The 18289-nt window shown below is 36.6% G+C and overlaps 2 long non-coding RNA genes across 3 annotated transcripts; one reads left to right on the top strand and one right to left on the bottom strand.

Annotated features, from left to right (window-relative positions):
* The first annotated feature begins 502 nt into the window (after nucleotides 1-502).
* Nucleotides 503-8803, top strand: LOC131544584 (uncharacterized). Of its 2 annotated transcripts, none has more exons than XR_009272179.1 (5): nucleotides 503-816; nucleotides 1471-1566; nucleotides 1683-1724; nucleotides 1896-1979; nucleotides 7987-8803. It is a non-coding gene; the product is annotated as an uncharacterized LOC131544584 (long non-coding RNA). The 2 variants fall into 2 exon arrangements; XR_009272172.1 differs by having other exon boundaries at nucleotides 1680-1724.
* On the bottom strand, nucleotides 2822-6604 carry LOC131544656 (uncharacterized). Its single transcript, XR_009272186.1, has 3 exons — nucleotides 5138-6604; nucleotides 4818-4875; nucleotides 2822-2890 (listed from the first exon to the last, which is right to left on the bottom strand). It is a non-coding gene; the product is annotated as an uncharacterized LOC131544656 (long non-coding RNA).
* Nucleotides 8804-18289: the final 9486 nt, after the last annotated feature.

Raw genomic sequence — 18289 nt, 5'->3', positions numbered from 1 at the left:
CACACACACACGTATGTCTGGTTTGCTTTCATTGTGGGGACTCTCCATAGGCGTAATGCTTTTTCTACTGTACAGACCGTATATTCTATTGCCCTACACCAACCCTACACCTAAACCTACCCCTTACAGGAAACTACAGGCATTTTTAGATTTTCAAAAAAACTTAATTCTGTGTGATTTATTAGCTTGTTTACCCGTGGGGACCTCAATTTAGGTCCCCACCGTGACACGAGTCCCCATGAGTCTGTGTGTATTCAGGTTTAAGTCCCCACCTGAATAGAAAAACAGGTGCACACACACACACACACACACACACACACAACTACCATGATTTTGCCAAGTAAGACCTGTTCCTAAATCAGCATATTTTATTGATCAATTAATTAAATGTAACAGCCTACAAATAAAAATAAACAAATATAAATACATATTTGTAATATTTAATTAAGATATTTTAATTAAGTTAACTGTAATCTTAATAAGTTATTTTTTTTCATAGTTGCAATGCTATTTGCTGTCGCGCAGTGTTGCTTTGAGCTGATTGGTTAAGCTGACTGTCACTCAGGAATCTGGCCAATGACTAGCGAGCGCGCCGTTTTCCCGCTCAAATTTGAATATACACTGACAGTCCCGGCAGACATGCCCGGCTTCTGCAGTCTGCTGCGGTCGCTCCTCTAGTAATGGCTTTTATATGTATTATCTGAGTGTTAAATTCATATTTTGTGTGAGTTTGTGTTGTGGGATGACGATTGAGAACGAATAAACGCGAATATGGACACTTCTACCAGCAGCTAACAGACAAGCAAACTGCAAAAGGTAAGTACCTTTTATTAATGTATAGCCTAATGTTTTATAGTTACATCAAGATTGAAGTGAGATGCTAATCGCGATTACATATCATTTATCAATGTCCTACCAATTACTGTGTTTAGTATGAGCTAATACTGTTAGCAGCGGCTGGGCGATATAGCTGTATGACCATGTCACACAGAAAACCGCGCCTCACTTGAATGGTCAAATACAGACAGTCATCTCAAAATACACTTGACTTAAACACAGTCGCTAATGTCTGGAGTCAAGATAAACATTCAGGTGGAAACCCGGTGACCTGTCCGTATACTGGATCTGTGCTTTTGGTTCTTAAAGTGACAGCAGTATAATTTAGCCTAATGTTACCTGCAGTCGGTCATAATTTGAATCAAACAACAAAATACTAAAGAGAAAATGTATTTAACTGGTCTTTGTTCTATTACATTAGTCCTATTGTTTGTAATTTACTACTTTGATCTTATACATGTGATATATAAGATATATTGTTATTGTGAAGTAAAATTTCCTATATTGTGAAATAATATGGTCATATCGCCCACCCATACTGTCAGCTAGTTTTAAGATCAAACCCATAAGAAAAAGTGACAGCACTTTGAAATGAGTAACCTGTGAACACTGTCATGTGAACTCATTTGGCAGAGAGGACATGAACGCATGATCCTTGGACTCCTTGGAGAAGAATACTGTATGCAAAACAGGATTTTGGATCAGCTGTGAAGATTTTGGATGGAGCTGGTGAGTACATTTTTGCAAGCCCATGTCTCTGTCAGTAAGCAGACAGTGTTTTATTAAACAAATTAATAATAATGTGTGTGTGTGCGTGTGCGCGCTTCCCCCTCATGATCCAGAAGTTTTGGAAATGGAAATCTTCTACCATATGATCTTCAGAGGAAGTGAGTATTCATGTCTAACATTAATACATATTATATAAATCTATTTTTAAATGAATTTTCACAGTATTTTTCTTCCATGTTTTTAATTTGTTTTAATACCAGACAAAACAGGTGTCTTCTGACATAATCTTTTTTTCTTTCTCTTTCTCTTTTTCTTCTGTTTTCCCCCAGCTAATCCAGCTGAGTACTGGCGATTTGGAGGAGGACTGCTCTTTATCTGCTGTGTCTGTCACTTCTGGCCATGGACCTTTTGTTGTATGTTTTGGTTTTACTTATTACACTAATATAGCTAGAATTTAGAATTAAAATAAATATGTTTGTCTACATATATTATCTGAGCTACAGTGGTGCCCAAAATTATTAGAACACTAGTATTTATTTTATACCAGTTCACAGACATAACAGATAAATTTGCAAAACACACAAACAAACCACAAAAAAATCTTCTGATTATGTAGTATAGGTGCATTAGGCTTGCTGCAACGGTGTTGGCGGTGATACCGGTGTTAAGCACCGTCCCTCACCGTCATTTTGATTTTTTTTAACAGTAATAAAAATACTTTAGTTCATTTTAGAGAACAGACACAACAATTAGAACTAAACGCGGCTGCTCAATGCAGCACACCGAACGAACGACAGTCGCGCATCACAGACCAGATTTCGTTTATCACATGAGGAGAGTGAGGTGATACAGACAAGACGATGGCAGAAGAGTTTCAAAACGAAATGTAAAAGCGCCTGTTTTAAAAAAATATTCTGGATTTTGGAAAAGCCTGTTGACCTGCCATTTAGCTTAAGGTGATATTGGAAGTTTTTTTTTTTTTTTTAACATTCGGTTCTCGTTTATTTGGTTCCACAGTATTTGCTGATTTTTATTTTATTTAAACTGTGTGATTCTAAATTTATTTTAAAAAAAAAAATTCGCATAGTGTGTTACGTTTCCAGCGAATTAAAAAAAAAAAAAATTATTTGATACTTTTGGAGCTTTGGTGTTGCCGACTTTGCATTTTGAATTGAATTCAAGCAATTGATGCAGAATTTACTGCTAATTTAAAAGTGAAAGTAAAATGCACACGGTGCTTTTACAAGCTATTTAAGCTTGCGTCATCTGAAGTCTTCACACGCCAGGCTGGATCCAAACTGGAACTGGTGTAATCTCTAGTAACCTTGTTATGGACATCCCCAGATATAAACAGGAAAGCAAAAGGAGAAAGATTAGAATAGCTGCTGTTCATATTATTTCAGACAAAAGATTATTTTATTTAATCAAATATAACTGAATTGCACGGTTATGAGATGTTTTGTGTGAATGTTAAAATGTAATTGATTGCTGTGATCAAAGCTGAATTTTCAGCATCATTACTCCAGTCTTCAGTGTCACATGATCTTTCAGAAATCATTCTAATATGCTGATTTTACCAAAGAAGCATTACTGATAAATGGGTCATTCTATAGAAATGTCCATTTTTCTGTCCCTAGCCTTTACAGAAATATAACACTTGAAAAAGACTTTAGGGTTACAACTTGTTTTATATATTTTAATTTGAAACAATATGTTATTTGATCAATTAAACCTTCTTGAGCCATTAATGTGGCAATATTTGTTTTTAATTAATTATAAAGAATTCCAAGCACCACAAAACTGCTCGTCCCCACAGCCATGTACAGAGGGAAAGTGCTTTATTTTGAGAATACTCAAAAAACTGGAATACAAATGGATTAAACTACTTAATTTAGTGAATATACCATGATTGACAACATGTGGTTTGATACCTTGCAGCAGATATTTTGCAAAATGCATTTTTCATGAAAACTGTCACTGGTGTTACTGTCACTGGTGTTACCTTCTTTATGGGTTACACCAGTGAAGATCAGTTTATGTTTATGTTCTTTTACTAACTGCTTTCACTAATTGCCAAATGTAACAATTTAGTCTCATCTATTAATTAATTATAGTTGAAGAATAAGTATCTTTGGTCTAATGTATGTCACTGGTGATTCATTGTGTCACTGGTGTTACCGTGTTTTTTTTTCTGTCACATTACATAAAATGTGTCACATGTGGCACGATAATAATTTTACATCCATTGAATTCTGCTTCACTCAAGAGTTAAGATTTAAAGGATTGCATCATTACTTGTTTATTACTATTTTTTCCCCCAAAATATTTTCATTGTTATAACAAATACATGGTTGTGCAAATGTACTAACATCATTCAATCACACTTTTAACAAACCTGATTAAAATAAATAAAACATAATCTCCTTATTTGTTGCATTATCATTGTTTTTCTGTAACTGACTACATGTGCTGAGATAAATCGAGAAATAATATTTCATAAAAACCTCTAAAATTGACAAAGAAGATTTTTACATGTGGTCTTTAAATAAATATTATAAAAATATTTAAAAAATCATTAAGTTGTCATTTATGTGTATTCATAATGTAAAAAGGTAATCTAATAATGTGATTAAGTTTAAATGTTAAAAAAAGAAATACATTTTAAGACATCTTGCCATACCAAAAGTCGATGTTTCTGTAGAATGACCCAAATATGAATGTAACCTGTGCTGAGTTGTATTTTTGTGTGAATGTTTTAACAGTGTAAAGTTTGTTTGTTTGTTTATTTTTATCAGGATTTTTTTTAAAGGAAATTCTTATTTTTATTCAGCAAGGATGCATTAAATTAATAAAAAATGAGTGTAAAGTTTTCTGTTTCAACTAATGCTGTTCTTTTGACATTTCTATTCATCTAAGAATCCTGAAAAAAAAACACACACAAAAATATTGTGCAGCACAACTATTTTCAAGATTGATAATAATCAGAAATGTTTCTTGAGCAGCAAATCAGCATATTAGAATGATTTCTGAAGGATCATGTGACTCTGAAGACTGGAGTAATGATGCTGAAAATTCAGCTTTGATCACAGAAATAAATTACATTTTACAATATATTCACACAGAGAACAGATATTTTAAATTGTAATACTACTGTTTTTTTTTATCTGAATTTTTAATAAATTCAGGCTTGGTGAGCATAACAGACTTCTTTTCAAAAACATTTTACTGAATTTTGTTTGAGGTTAACTTACCAACCATATTGTTCATTGTGCCTGGGAGATGTTGTCCGACAGGAGGTCCGCTCTGAGTCTGGGGTGCAGGCCATCAACATTGAAGAATGTAGGAACATAAGAAGCAATTTGTCACAGAGCCAACAATATTTAGTATACAATGCCAGCCAGGTTTATTACAAGGAACCAAGCTAGAGCAGGTGAAATGTAGAAAAATACAGAATATACAGAAAACATTCTTTTAACATAACATAATTTGCTTCTAGGTTTACTTATTTAATATTGCTCATACTTCTTACTTGTGGATGTCAAAGCCCTCTTAAAATTTTAAGAAGCTTCACCTGTTCACTTGTGTTCCTTACTTCTCCGTCTGCGGCTCCCTTCAGAAATTGTGAAATCTTGGAGCCATCCCATCTTGCCGTGTTTTTGTTTTTCTTCTGAAATCACAGAACAGTTTTTTATCAATATTTGTTGACCATGAGAGATCAAAATACGTTTGAACTAGATTCAGTTAATTGTCCCGCTGATGTAAGTGACGTCACCGATTAACGGTACAGTGTAGGCTATATGTTTAGGTTAAATAAATGAGCCTATTTCCAATCACCCACTGAAAAATTACCAGCAAAACTTTTACAGAACTGTCAAAACCTCTCATCTACACATAAAGATGTAAATAAAATCCCAAACATTCAAAAAGAGCTCAGTCTACGGAGTTAGCCTACATCCTCTGAAAACGGCTAAGTTGCTAACGGACTTGTTCGAAGACACTAAACCATTTCTATTAACTAATTTCACCAGAAACGAGTCAAATACAAGCAAGAGAGGTGTCAGGAATAGCTGTATTTAATATTTGTGAGATTTTAGGGACTAAACTTACCGAAAACAGTAAAAACAGCAGCGAGAAACGGAGCTTCCTGCTTGTCAGTCGTTGTGTTGCCGCTCCGTTTCCATGGCAACTCCCTCCACTCCAGTGTTTGAACCAACGCGGCTCGAATGTTCAGCACGCACGCATTAAAACACGTCACAGTCACGCAGAATTTACATAAATAATCATATAAAATTAGAACATTACATAAATAAATAACTTAAATCTATACATTTAATTTATTTAAATGTAGTTCTATGACACCCTGCACGTTATTGTCGGATAAAGCAGCACAAAGCCTCAGTCCATTCCTTGTGAAGTTCACCCAAATTTTTGACTCGATTTTGCTTGACAATCCTCATAAGGTTGCGGTTCTCTCGGTTGGTTGTGCATCTTTTTCTTCCACACTTTTTCCTTCCACTCAACTTTCTGTTAACATGCTTGGATACAGCACTCTGTGAACAGCCAGCTTCTTTGGCAATGAATGTTTGTGGCTTACCCTCCTGAAGGGTGAAGGGTGTCAATGATTGTCTTCTGGACAACTGTCAGATCAACAGTCTTCCCCATGATTGTGTAGCCTAGTGAACCAAACTGGGAGACCATTTTGAAGGCTCAGGAAACCTTTGCAGGTGTTTTGAGTTGATTAGCTGATTGGCATGTCACCATATTCTAATTTGTTGAGATAGTGAATTGGTGGGTTTTTGTTAAACATGAGCCAAAATCATCACAATTAAAAGAAGCAAAGACTTAAACTACTTCAGTCTATGTGCATTGAATTTATTTAATACACGAGTTTCACAATTTGAGTTGAATTACTGAAATAAATGAACTTTTCCACAACATTCTAATTTATTGAGATGCACCTGTATATAGCAGGGCTCCAGACTAACTTTTGAGAGCAGTGGCACCAACGCCACTGAGTTCTACAGATGGTGGCGCCAGAAGCAGATTTGGTAGAGCTGGGGGTGGTGTGTGGGGGTATTAACAATAAAGATAATTAAATCATAAAATTATTATAATTTTGCATTAATAAGTGTAGATACTAGTAATATTACACATTTATTTATTGGTAATGCACATTTGACAGTAAAGCACTGAGCTTGAATTGGGAAGCACAAAATTTACTTTTATTAACAACAGTAACGTGCAGTAAGTTTTATATAGAAAATTAACATATTCTACTCTTATTAAATGTACCATTATTTTTTTGTAGTATTACATGGAACTGACCAACAACTTCAGTGATTATAAAAGGAGCTCTCTTGCTTTGTGTGTGATTCAGTCAGATAGGTTTTTTTTTTTACAGTGCACTTTGTTTCTTTTCTTACTTCATACACAAAAATTTTTACAAAATTTGATTTCTTGATGATTTAAAATTTTATAATAGTGATTTTATAATTTCAAAATATAAAGTAAAAAGTACAAATGAATAACTAATAAGCCTATAAGTGTTCCTCTGCCACCATCTACTGGTTATAGTGGTAATTTGATGCCCCTTTATTTTGATGCCCCTTAGTTTGTTTACCACAAAGTATATTTTGGTCATCCCTTTAAAAATAAAATTTTAATTGTATGCTTTTTAAAGTTTTAAAGTGCTGTAAATAGTTGTGTGAAATACTTAAATGTGCTTGAATTTCTCTCTCAAAAGGTTATACAAACCTTGAAATGCATAATGTAATGAAATTCAACTATTTCTGCCACAACACCATGGTTATAGTTAGCATTACTACTTCTGGTTATATGTCAGCGTTGTTTGACCTGTTTATAACAGATTTCTGTGCAGAATTTGAATGCTTCTCACTGGATCTTGCAGCACTGTGCAGTAACAGTGTCGCGAAATCAACACTGCTTCCTGAGTAAACCTGTTCTGAGCTCGGAGAAGTTTGTTTGCTCTGCACTGATCCGAGCTGATAAATGGTCCGCGCTGCACAGCTCAAACGAGTAGCGCGGTTTCACTAGCTTTTGTTTCGCTTGATGTTTCTCATATGCAACAGAAATAGCAGCGCTTATGAGGTGGGGCAATGTAGTGGTCATGCTAGTGTGATTGCTCACAAAATTTAGTCGCACCGGCAGAAAAAACGGTCACAAAATGCAACCATTTGGTTGCAGTCTGGAGCCCTGTATAGGAAGTGACCAAAAACTGTGTTGAAAATTCTAGAAAATTGTTCTTATCCTGTGAGTCCCCACTCTTTTGTGTCCTGAGGTGGAAATGCCCTAACAGTAGGGAAAACCCGTGTATATGTTAACATTTTGGACAACCATTGTTTTTTTATTATTATTATTTTTACATTTACATTTTGGTTATTGTTTTCTTTCTCACTTTAGATGCTGGTGAAAAAACCGCCAGGCTAAAGCATTCAAAGTGGAAACTTCTGATGTGGCTCAGTAATCCAGGATTGGGGTGGTGGAAGGAGCAGAAGAACCAGAAGATCAGAGATCAGGCAGAGATCTACTGGTGCGCCTGAGGGAACCGATTTACTTAATGTCTTAGTTAAACCAAAAATTCTCATCACTCACCTCCATGTCGTTTTTTTACTATAACCAACAAAGGCTTTTGTTCATCTTTGAAACATAAATGTCTTTTTAATGAAATCTGAGAAATTTCTGCCCCTCCATTTCACAGTTTATGCAACTACCACTTTCAAGCCTCAGAAAGGTAATAAATACATCATTAAAGTAAACCCATGTGACTCCAGTTGTTTAACCTCAATTTATGAAGTGATGTGAATGTTTTGTGTGCACAAAAAACATTGCATTTTTATTTACAAAATAACATGTTCACGAGAGCACCATCATGCATCACTGTTGCGTTGGCGTGAGAGCCGGCCATCTCATGGTGCTTTTGTAAAAAAATGCTTTGGAGATACATCATTTGTGAATAAAGACATACTATTTTTGTTATTGCTGTTTTTTTGCGTACACATGGCATCTGTTAAAAATATCTTCATTTGTGTTCTGCACAAAAGGGTCTTATGGGTTTGGAGCGACATGAGGGCAAGTAATTAATGACAGAATTTACATTTTTGGGTGAAATATGTTCTAATGTGGTTATAATTGGTCATTGTTATGTTTTATAAACATTTTCAATATTTTAAAGATTTATTGTTTTGAAAAATGATGTTTATACAGTCTACTTTAAGTACTTTTGTTGGTAACACTTTACAATAAGGTGTCATTTGTTAACATTAGTTAATGTATTAACTAACATGAACAAACAATGAACAATGCATTTATTACACTATTTATTAATCTTTGTTAATGTTAGTTAATGAAAATACAGTTGTTCATTGTTAATTCATGTTAGTTCACAGTGCATTAATGTTAACAAACAACTTGTGATTTTAATAATGCATTAGTAAATGCTGAAATTAACATTAACTAAGATTAATAAATGCTGTAGAAGTAATGTTCATTCTTAGTTCATGTTTACTAATGTTGTTAACTAATGAACCTTGTTATAAGAGACACGATCGCTCTATATAATACTGTTTAAATGTAGACTTATATGCACATTCAAGGGACATTTGCACGCACATCATATCTGATTTACTAAGCTCTCTGCTGCGAGCTCATTATCATACGAACCAATCAGAGCCGTTCAATTGCTCTGGAACCAATCAGGTTTAGTCTGTGTTTGAATTTAAACACAAATAAAGTTTTTTTTATTTTTTTCAGATATGATGTTGAAATCCTTGTGGGAATTTCAGAAATATATATTTGAAAATAAAGGCATCAAGCTTGAACAAATTTATAAACACCTAGCTTATAACAATTAATGTATCATACTGAACAACAGCCTAATCAACCAAAGTAGCATAACCCATATTAAACAACATATTTTAAATATTGCAATGGTTAATAATATTTGAGAAAGGTTTGTACATTGTAAATGTTAAAAATGTTTTTCAAAATATTGTACTTTTCCAAATATCAAAATTAATACATTGTACTTATTTTTTGATGTAAGTACATAGTAGTTAAGGCCACCTAATATAAAGTGTGACCAATTATAAATACATAAATAGGCTATTTAAAATATAACCATGTGTAGGCCTACTGCAATATAAAGTACATTAAAAACCTACTAAAAGTAAGAATTTTATGTTCTTACACAAAGTACACATAAAATATACTTTAAGTAAGGGTAACATAGCCTATGTTTTCTGTAAATACACTAAAACGTCACTAAAAGTATGCTTGTGTTTAGTATATTCCTTAAAAGTCTAACTAAGAATATATTTATTAACATAGTATTTCTACTATACTTTTTAGAAATATAGTAATAGTGTGCTTGTGTTTAGCATATTCCTTAAAAGTGTAATTAAGCATATATTTATTACCAACGTATTTCTAGTATACTTTTTTTTATAAATACATTAAAAATATGCTTGTGTTTAGCATATTTCTTAGAAGTATAACTAAGCATATATTTAATACAAAAGTACTTCTAGTATACTTTTTAGAAATATATTAAAATGCAATTCAATATATTTTTAATGCACTTCAAATAACTATGTTGGGAATACAAATGTATTATAAACATACTACTTGAATTTCAAGTATAATTTTAATACATTTAATACTACATCTTTTTCACCTGGGATGTAATGCTAAATTTCTCCAAATCTGTTCCGATAAAGAAATCAACTCATTTATATCTTGGATAGCCAGAGGGTGAGCATATTTTCAGAAAATGTTCATTTTTGGGGTAAAATATTCCTTTAAACTAAAAGAAAAAGGGCTGTGATTAAATTAAAGAAAAATTCAGACAATAATTTTAGACTGACCAATTATGTTTGGTTATTGTTGAAAATGCTGAAAATGCCAAATATTAAATCTGTCATTAATATCTGGCCTCTTTGATCAGTAGTTCTGTCACGGGGTCAACGAGACATGAGGTGTGCGGATCCATTTGCAAGCTTTTATTTCTCAACAGAGACATGGTCATGACAGGCAGGGTCAAACAAATGGCAAACAGGTATATTGACCAGGAGCGGTTCTAGACCACAGTAACTGGGGGGGGGGCAGACAGGGGCCACTTGTGCTTTTAGGGGGCACAATTTTAAAATTCATCCTAACCTATACTGTAAGTATTATTAATCCAGTCATTTTTGACCATGTCATGTATCGTTGCAATCTTTAGAATAATCTAACAATTTCAACTAAAATTAATATTTCATGTTTCATTTATTTTGACAAATAATTTTGTATGTCAGGGGCATCATTTTTGAGGGGGCACGAGTGAAGGGGGAGGGGGGGGGGGGACTGGACTCTCATGCTTGTCATATGACACACAGCAGTCACAATACCACTGTATAACTGATATAGGCTTATATATTATTATTTTTTTATTCGAAATATTCCCAAAATATATCATGAAATATCTCGATTCTCAAATATGTGTAAGTAAATGCATTTTGCACCTTTATAAATTGTTAGTTGATCTATAATGGGCGATAGGCAAAGTAGCCTAATAGTGTAATATTAACTTTGCATAAAAAATCCGTCTTTTTACTTAAGTACCAGATGTACCATAAAATGAGTGTCATACCATAAACATATACTGAGTTTGTATTTTATGTGGATTTAATAAAAACATTAACACTTTCATTGTACAAAAAGAGCAAAGAAGAACATTTTCACTTCAGTCCAGCGAGTTCAAGCACTCAAAAACTCCCATAATAATCTCTAAAGCTGTTTACACTGTGAAATTAATATCTTACTTACATTCGTACATCTTCACTTTGTTATTTCTGAGGAGAGAATTCAGTCAGCGCGCGCGGTCACGAAATAGCGGCGCTTCAGCGATGACTCATCTGAACGCTTCTGATTGGTTCTTGCATTCATAAGCTCAACAGTATAGTATGTGATTGGTTATAATGCGCAGCGTTTTAAAAACGTGTGTTTCTCTGGCTCTGTGCCAGCCAGCGAATGCAGATTTGAATTTTAACAGCTGTTTTTCTTTTTTTATACAGGTGCTGGTCATATAATTAGAATCAAAAAGTTGATTTATTTCACTAATTCCATTCAAAAAGTGAAACTTGTATATTATATTCATTCATTACACACAGACTGATATATTTCAAATGTTTATTTCTTTTAATTTTGATGATTAGAGCTTACAGCTCATGAAAGTCAAAAATCGGTATCTCAAAATATTAGAATATTTACATTTGAGTTTGAATAAATGACCACCCCTACAGTATAAATTCTGGGTATCTCTTGTTCTTTGAAACCACAATAATGGGGAAGACTGCCGACTTGGCAATGATTCAGAAGACGAACATTGACACCCTCCACAAAGAAGGTAAGTCACAGAAGGTCATTACTGAAAGGTGTGGCTGTTTACAGAGTGCTGTATCAAAGCATATTAAATGCAAAGTTGACTGGAAGGAAGAATTTGGGTAGGAAAAGGTGCACAAGCAACAGGGATGACCGCAAGCTCGAGAATACAGTCAAGCAAAGCCGATTCAAACACTTGTGAGAGCTTCACAAGGAAAGAACTCAAGCTGGAGTCAGTGCATCAAGAGTCACCACGCTCAGACGTCTTCAGGAAAAGGGCTACCAAGCCACTTCTGAACCAGAGACAACATCAGAAGCATCTTACCTGGGCTGTGGAGAAAAAGAACTGGACTGTTGCTCAGTGGTCCAAAGTCCTCTTTTCAGATGAAAGTAAATTTTACATTTCATTTGGAAATCAAGGTCCCAGAGTCTGAAGGAAGAGTGGAGAGGCACAGAATCCATGTTGCTTGAAGTCCAGTGTGAAGTTTCCACAGTCAGTGATGATTTGGGCTGCCATGTCATCTGCTGGTGTTGGTCCACTGTGTTTTCTGATGTCCACAGTCAACGCAGCCATCTACCAGGAAATTTTAGAGCACTTCATGCTTCCTTCTGTTGACAAGCTTTATGGAGATGCTGATTTCATTTTCCAGCAGGACTTGGCACCTGCCCACACTGCCAAAGGTACCAAAAGCTGGTTCAATGACCATAGTGTTACTGTGCTTGATTGGCCAGCAAACTCGCCTGACCTGAACCCCATAGAGAATCTATGCTGTACGTGCTTTCATTTTCATACTTTTCAGTTGGCCAAGATTTCTAAAAATCCTTTCTTTGTATTGGTCTTAAGTAATATTCTAATAATTTGAGATACTGATTTTTGACTTTCATGAGCTATAAGCGCTAATCATCAAAATTAAAAGAAATAAACATTTGAAATATATCAGTCTGTGTGTAATGAATGAATATAATATACAAGTTTCACTTTTTGAATGGAATTAGTGAAATAAATAAACTTTTTGATGATATTCTAATTATATGACCAGCACCTGTAGTTTACAGGACAAACTGTGCATTTCACCCAAAATTATTTGGTGTGATATGATTCCAAATTTAGGGGGGGCCAAGCTTGTTGACAGGGGGGCACTGGCACTCCGTAGAGTAGGGCCTAGCTATCACTGGGGGAGCGATAAACGCTAGACAATACGGAAATTAAACAAACACAGAATGGCTCGGTAAAGCAGCTACCGCTAGGAGAGGGATATATGCAGAACTAAATGCAGAGCTAAACAGAAACACAGAATGGCTTGGTAAGCCAGCTAACACTTGGAGAGTGCTACACGCAGAACAATACTCGGCAAACTGTGAACGGATGTCCATGATTTATATAGAGTGTGTGATTGTGTGATAGTTCTCAGGTGTGAGCCTGTGATTGAGACAGCTGTGTGTACTTGGTGCAATGTATGATGGGAAATGTAGTCTGGTGAAGTGCAACAATCGTGTGGTGCAAGAGTCCATGTGATGAGCGAGTGACCTCTGGTGGTGAGTGAACGGAAGACCATAACCCGGAATCGTGACAAGTTCTTTAGGCTTGCTAATCAAAAATGTATCAAATGGAGCTGTTTATTTAATAAAATGTGAAGCATTAAAAAGCATACTGGGCTTATATGGTACACATGTGCGTTTAAATGGTACAATTTGGACCCTTTCCTTGACTTTTAATTTTAATTGAAATTTTGTCAGTTCTTCACAAAACATAACGCTGGGTAACACTTTTTGATAGTCCACTTTAGACATTCTACTAACAGTAAATAACTTTGCAACTGCAGTCATTAGAGTATTAGTAGACTGTCTGCTTAATAACTAACACTTTATTTTGATGGGTCCATAACATACAACATACTGACTATGAGAAACTTTGCAAGTATATGTCAACTTATTCTACTAAACCTAAACCTACCCTAACAGTCTACTCTGAGAGTTAGTAGACATGTAGTTGAAAATTAATGAGAATTAATTGACATGTAGTTACAAAGTTACTAATAGTTAGTAGAATGTCTAAAGTGGACTATCAAAATAAAGTGTAACCCAACACTGTGTTGATATGAGGGATTAATAATCTTTAGTTGTATCTTACTTTATTAGATAGCTATTCCAGTATCTATATGAACACACAGAAAAATGTTCCTGCATAAATGAATGTGAGCTATATGCCTCAATGCAAATACATGCACTTTAACCAACACACAAAAGCAAACAAAGACTATACTGTCATGAAAAGGTTTAAGATTTTCCTAATCACGAAGCAAAATCAGAGCAAAAAAGTCTAAAAGGTAACAAATGACTGGTTCATATTGCACTCACTCTTTGTTTACACAATAACCCAATTTACCACCAACCCCTCATGAAGCAGGTCGCTTTAGGTAAAACATTCCATTGGTGTGAACCAATCAGATGAGAGCTGATGTCTGCATTAAGACCCTCAGCGCTGTCAGTTATTCACAATCACTCACTGAGAAGGAGAGGCCAAGACTTGCTCTCATCGCACTCGTGTGTAAAAAAAATAAAATAATTTAAAAATCTCTTTTTAACCCCCTCATCACAATGCTCTGTTTGAATAGGCGTGGTGGATTGTAGACTCAGAAGTAAACGCCCACTGCTATGATTGGCTAATAGTTGTGTATGTTTGAGAGCGTACATTCCTCAAAGATAGACCCTGCTGTGATTTAGATCAAAAACGCATAAAAACTCGGTACATAACAAACAATCTCTAAGAAGAGACAAAGCAATAGTTATTTGTGAGTAAACAGTTACTCACACTTGTGTTGCGACATTACTGTCGGATCCAATATAGTCGGCACAGCATCGAGCATCCGCGGTAAAATGAAGTGAACAAAAGACCAAGTTCTTTCCTAATTTTGGAAACAGAAGGAATGCAACACAAACACTGTATTTCCACAACGTGGCACAGCACAACTTTAGAGCCATCTAAACAGGCAGTGATGTCGAAGCAGGCATTGATCTTCTTCTGTGGAGGCTGGGTTTAGCCACACTATTACTCTTACAAATCTGGTTCGTGGCCGTCCGTCTGATTGCTACCAGAGGTCACCCTTCCATCATATTGACTCTCACACTACACAGACTGTTTCACATTACCTTGCACTACAATTCCCATCAGCCATTGCACTGACGACACACACAGCTAATTGCACTGATCACACACCCTACATAAACCATGGACTTCCTCTTCCTCTTTGCCGAGTATTGTTTAGCATTTATCACAGTCATTGCTGATAGCTACCTTACAGAGCCTTTCTTAGTCTTGCCTAGCCTAGCCTAGCCTAGCCTGTTTACCCGTGTGTTGATTATTGCTTGTTTATCTTAGATTTACCCTTTGCCTTGCCGTTTGGATACTGTTTGCCCCAGTCCTGACCATTGCTTATGTTTACGGATTACCTCTTTTGTCTAAGCCCTCTGGATATTGTTAGGCCACAATTGACCCATGCCTGTTTTGGATGACTCTTTGCCTTGCCTGTGATATACCTGTTTGCCATTTTTTGACCCTTGCTTGTTTCCTGACCACGCCTTTGCAAATAAAGCTTGCACATGGATCCGTCTCGTTGGCTCCGTAACATAATACTTGGCCGCCCCAGGATCCAGCAGCTTTTCAAATGGACACTGGCCAGGTATGGACACAGCAAAACTGCTGTTAGCTCTCAAGCAGGACACTTGATCACTCGATAGCTACATTCTCGAGTATTTAGAGATTGCTAATGATTCTGATTTGCCTGACTGTTTGCTCATAGATTTTTTTTGTGAGGGCATTAACTAGCCGCTCAAATCACGATTAACCCTTGAAGGTCCCGTTCGTCTCCAAGTGATTTTATGGACTATGCTTTATTGACTGTTGGTTCAGTGTTCACTGTGGGTGTCGCGGTGTCATGTAATGGCAGCTACGCTAGAGCACGTTCACAAAATGGCGGCCACAAAAACACCCTGTTATGTCATTGCTGCCATTTATGAGCCCAGTCAAGTCGCAGTCAATCTACATGAGCCCAGTCAAGTCACAGTTGATCTTAAAGAGCCAAGCCAAGTCGCCGTTGATCATCATGAATCAAGCCAAGTCACAGCGGATCTTCATGAATCAAACCAAGTTGATCTTCATGAGCTAAGTCAAGTCACGGTTGATCGTCATGAGTCAATTCAAGTCACAGCTGATCTCAAAGAGTTAAGTAAAGTCACAGTTGATGTTAATGAATCAAATCAAATCAAATCACAATTGATGTTAAAAAGCCAAGTCAAGTTATCGTTGATCTTTGTGAATCCAGTCAGATCATAGTTGATCATCGTGAGTCTAGTCAAGTCACAGTTGATCGTCATGAGTCAAGCCAAGTCACAGTTGATCTTCATGAGCTAAGTCATTTGTCTCAAATGTCTCAAGCTAAGACATTTGATCGTTATGAATCAGGTCAAGTCACAGTTGGTCGTCCTGGGTCTCGTCACGTCACAGCTGTTTGTCCAGAGTCACTTCACGTCTCCGCTGATCATCTAGAGTCACACCACGTCCTGTCCGTCACACCCCGATATTCAAGGTCAGTGCTTCAACTTCCCAGTCTGCTATCCAGTGTAAGGGATGCACCGCTGGTGTCTGCACGCGCAGCTGGTGTCCCCAAACCCATTTATTCTAGCTCTCCTGTTCCTGAACTGATTCCCCTGTCTAATGCACTGCCTATGATGGGGCTTGCTTTTTGGTGTGTTTGGGCTGCGTATACCACCACGCAAACTTTAAAATTTGCAACGCCCACTATGATGTCTCCAGAACTGGCGGCTGATGCTGTGGAACGTCCTGGTGTAGTGGCACACGCTGACGAGTTCTCCAAGGCGACGCCCGCTGCAGTTTCTCCAGAGGTGGTGGCTGATACTGCAGAACCTCTTGAAGCGGCGGTGCTCTCTTCAGTTCCTTGCATGATGGTTGTATCCAATAATGCATTCGCAGCCTGTCATGTCCCGGTCGAAGGTACCATTGCTAAACTCTCTTCATTTGTTGAAACTCTGGACGGTACTGTTGTAGAACCTCTAGAGGTGGCGGCATCTGCTGCAGAACCTCCAGAGGTGCCAGTGGTATTCATCTGTGAATTCTCGCCCTGTCCTGCCACGGCCACGGAGGCCGCTTTTGAACATTTGCCCTACTCTGAACCGGCTGAGGAGGCTCTCTCTGAACTCTCGCCCTGTTCTGAACCAGCCATGGTGGCTGATTGTGAACTGTCTGTCCGTCTCGTCTTAACTAATGTGTCTGATTTCGAACTGTCTGTCTTGCCTGACTCTGTCAAGGAATCTAAACCTGAACTGTCTGTATTGAGCTCAAAAACTATAAATGCACCCCATATCTGTCCTGTTAACCCTGTCATTGCCAAAGAAACCATTAGTGTACAGTCTGTGTGTCCCCTTCCAGTTAATGTGTTTACTCCCGAATTATCTGTCTGTCCCGTTTCGACCAAAGAGCCTAATTATGAACTGTCTGCTTCAGTCTCTGTCTATGCCCCAGATTTAGAACTTTCTGCCAGTCCTGTTTCAGTTCGTAGGTCTAATGTTGAGCCATCTGTCAAGTAATATGTCCGAACACTCTGTCTACCCTGTTCTAGTCAATGCTTTTATTTATGAACTATCTGCCCATCCAGCTTCAGTCACTGAACTCTCTGCCAGGCCAGTACCAGTCAATGCACCCAATTATGAACTGTCTGTTGGTTTAAATTCTACAGTCAAAGCTGATTCTGATTTATCTGTCTGTCCAGTCTCTACTAATGTGCCTGAGTGTAAACTGTCAGCCCAGGAAACTATTGAACTTTTTGTGTTCCCTGCCTTGGCCCTTGGGGCCATAAATGCTCTGTCTGTCTCATGTGTCTTAGTGTATCCTAGGTCCCAGTCTCTGCCAGGGGTCACTGCTCCGCCCTGGTGGGCTCCAGTCTTGTCTGCTCCACCCTGGTGGTCTTCTGCTCTGTCTGACCTTGAGTTCCGAAAATTACAGGATTTTTTTTTTTTTTTTTTTATATTATAATGACCTCTTATATGTCAAAAGATCAAGGGAATTTTAGTTTCTCAGTTCACAACCTCTTTAAGCTGTGTATAGTTCTCTTCAACTGGATGACCACAACATTTATCTGACTCGTTTTTTCAATAATCCTCATCAAATTGTCCTAAATCACACTCCTTTTCCATCCCATTATTGTGATGTTTTATAAATTATAAAGGAAACTAGAAAATCTACATTCATGCCCATTTTACATTTAAAATGAAATGAAGTAGAAATACGTTATTTTAAGTTTTTCTTTTAAACCCTTTGAGTTGCGCTTTA

This window comes from Onychostoma macrolepis, chromosome 01 (assembly GCF_012432095.1).
Source record: "Onychostoma macrolepis isolate SWU-2019 chromosome 01, ASM1243209v1, whole genome shotgun sequence".
In the NCBI taxonomy this organism is placed as follows: Eukaryota; Metazoa; Chordata; class Actinopteri; order Cypriniformes; family Cyprinidae; genus Onychostoma; species Onychostoma macrolepis.
Note: the sequence above shows the minus strand (reverse complement) of the source record. Positions and strands in the feature narration are given on the sequence as shown.